At 39.5% G+C, this 2,881-nt stretch overlaps 1 long non-coding RNA gene across 1 annotated transcript; it reads left to right on the forward strand.

Annotated features, from left to right (window-relative positions):
- Positions 1–856: 856 nt before the first annotated feature.
- LOC112494631 lies at positions 857–2,410 on the forward strand. The gene is made up of 3 exons (XR_003060241.1): positions 857–1,163; positions 1,614–1,670; positions 2,205–2,410. It is a non-coding gene; the product is annotated as an uncharacterized LOC112494631 (long non-coding RNA).
- Positions 2,411–2,881: the final 471 nt, after the last annotated feature.

Here is a 2,881-nt window from a genome sequence, read left to right on the forward strand (position 1 = left end):
CCACCCCCATAATTTCTCTTTACGCCGTTCAGCTGCTCTCTTTTATTTTTTTGTTCAATTCCTTTCGTTTTAAAATTTTTCAATTTTTTTTCGTATCCCTTTTTTTCACGAGCATAGTCGAAAATTCGAATCCTCGCGGACATTCGCCTCCTTTACGAGCTTTCTCGCTACTTTCGGTTCTTGCAGGGCTGCCAACCAAATCGTTTCGTGCGAATGGTCGGGCCGCAAAATCGACCAATGGCTGTGCTTGACCCAGTGCTGGACAATGGATCAAATCTTGGACCAAAATAGGGCTCTCCCTTTTTCCGTGGAAGCGCAAGGGTTATTCCGGGAATGAAACGACACCCTAAACGAATAAAACCAAAATTGGTCGACGTTAAAGGCCTCCGTAAAGTCACCCTCATAAACTTCCCATCCTCGCCAAATTTCCACCCAGTCGCTTTGCCCATGGAACCACAAGAAGCGCAAATATTTTGGGCGAAACGCCTCGAGCGCCATTGTCTTGACATAAGCGAACAATAATAACGTATTTCTAAGAGTAATAGAGGACCGAAGGGGGTGAATCGTAAAAAGTATTTTCAACCCCCGTTCTACGTACGAGAAACGACCTAGTACAGTTACGTTCATAAGTATTCGCCCAATAGACGCATTATGGATATATTATATTTTCATATAACAACAACAGTATCAACAATGGTCTGCATAAAGAGCTGCAGGTATGCACTCAATTATCGATACAAACATTATCAATGTTTTACAACCCCAATAACTCTTCGTTCCAAGACCGAAATTTTGTTAGGATATTTCAAATTTTTATTAATTGTCAAAAAAAATTTCTTTATAGGTAAAAATCCGCTCGAGATCTGACAGAATGAAAGCGAAGAAAATGAGTGGCGATCGGCAAAGTCAGGACCGTAACTCTTTAAGCCTCTCCCACGGGAGATCGTCAGGTCCCACAGGAGTCACCAACAAAGCCAAGACATGACTTGGGAAATACTAAAGGATTATTGGTCATTCGAATCCGAAGAAAAAATCTGTCGAAAGGACTATCTGTCAAAGGGATCGCTAAACGCTTGTCCCCGTTACTCATCGAAATAGTTTCGGCCCACCCGTGGCAAAGCGATGGGATTCGAAAATGTTGTGACAGTCCATTATACACTGGGGTAAGTACCTTGTCAATTTTCTTAAATTCCACCTCGTAGAATATATGCGATAAGGAAAAAAAAAAAATGAGAAAAAGAGTCCTGAAAAAGTACTCGAATGCAACAAAGAAAAGCTGTCCTATTTTTGCTGAGGGAAAAGTATATCTGTCGTGAGACGAATTAATTTTGAGAATTTCACCAAGTATAGGTCACGTGTTTATGAAGTATAAAAATTATATTTGAACGGAGAAAATCTTTTTTGTAATAGAAACAGCAAGTACCTCGATATTCGTAGCGATTTTAGCTGTATATCCTTCTTTTTGACTTTTCTCGCCTTTTTAACTGGTACCTTAAAAAATTGATTTATACACCCTATATATATATAAAAAACTATCATCGCATAAATACCCTGAGGAATCATACTTATGTGCGAAATAGTACTGCGAGTGACAGTTGGCTGTATTTTCGCAGGTACCAAACTGCCCAGCCAATTGGAGTAGCGGAGGAGAAAGCCGACTGGGATATTCGGTAATAAATAAATAAAATAATATAATATAATTGGAACACGCAAACCGGCGTGTTTACTCAAATCCCAGCCATTTCGTTTTATAAGTCACGCTAGTAAAGAGGGAAAGGTGTTCGGCGCAAAACGACCCATTTAATTGCCCTTGTTTTTAAGGGTAGCTCCTAGACGTAGGTAGACGGGGTAAAAAGGGGTCAGATTCACGGTACTAGAAAACGGGCCCTTTTTCAAGGCTCTTGACACTTACCGTACACGTTATGCAATGACAGCGCTTTACCTGTCAAACCAATAAGTCGGGTCTATTTTGTATAATACTTTTACTGTTTTTCTAAGGGCTTTGTAAATCGCGTTTTAAGCTCTTTCCGAGGATTAAGAATTTTTAAGGACTGATTTGGTCAAGTTTATTTATTAGAAACAGCGTGCTAATAAATTTTTGGGCATTAAGATATTTCATATAAATATACTATAGTATATTGTGGTATAGTGATAAGACTGATAACTTGATAAGTAATAAGAAGACGTTATTTTTGGTGGTGAAGAACGAAGGAGGCTGATCGATGATGAAAGGATCAGTAGAACAGAATGAAGGCTGCCTCGAGGTGGACCCAAGGAAATTCGATGCTCGATTTCGTTGGACAAACAAAGAAAAAAGGATCGTGGTATTTGCGTAATCCGCGCCCTTTCAAAGCTGCGCTAAAACGTCTAGAAGCGGTGAAACGATTTGGGAACGAAAAAGTGAAGACGAACGAGAACGAAATCAATTTAATCAGTTACAAGAAGAATCCGTGCGCCCCGTCAGGTAGCACAGCGTGAACGAAATATTGAAAAGAAATTAATAAAAGGATAAACGTCATGCAACGTTAAATGTATATCTCAAGAACGCGGCTATTGAATAATAAATGAAAAAGTTAAATAAGCGCGCTTGGAAAATTATAAATTTTAATTATGAGTTCGACCACTATGTGGCGCTAGGAGCGCTCTTGTATCGCGTAGTACAACATGGCGGACGTTGATAACGGCGCCAGTGTAAACCAATATGCGCTATCTAACTGTACCGACAGGTACGATGGACAATGAAAATAAATATTAGTTTCATATTGAATTCTTGGCAAATAGTTGAATTAGTATCGCGTTTAATCGGTCTAAGTGTACACGGGTTCATATACTCCGTGTATAGTTCGTCCAGGAATGTTTAGTGTACGAAAACGGTTAACCT

The sequence above is a fragment of the Cephus cinctus genome, unplaced genomic scaffold (genome assembly GCF_000341935.2).
Source record: "Cephus cinctus unplaced genomic scaffold, Ccin1 Ccin1_scaffold0682, whole genome shotgun sequence".
NCBI lineage: Eukaryota > Metazoa > Arthropoda > Insecta > Hymenoptera > Cephidae > Cephus > Cephus cinctus.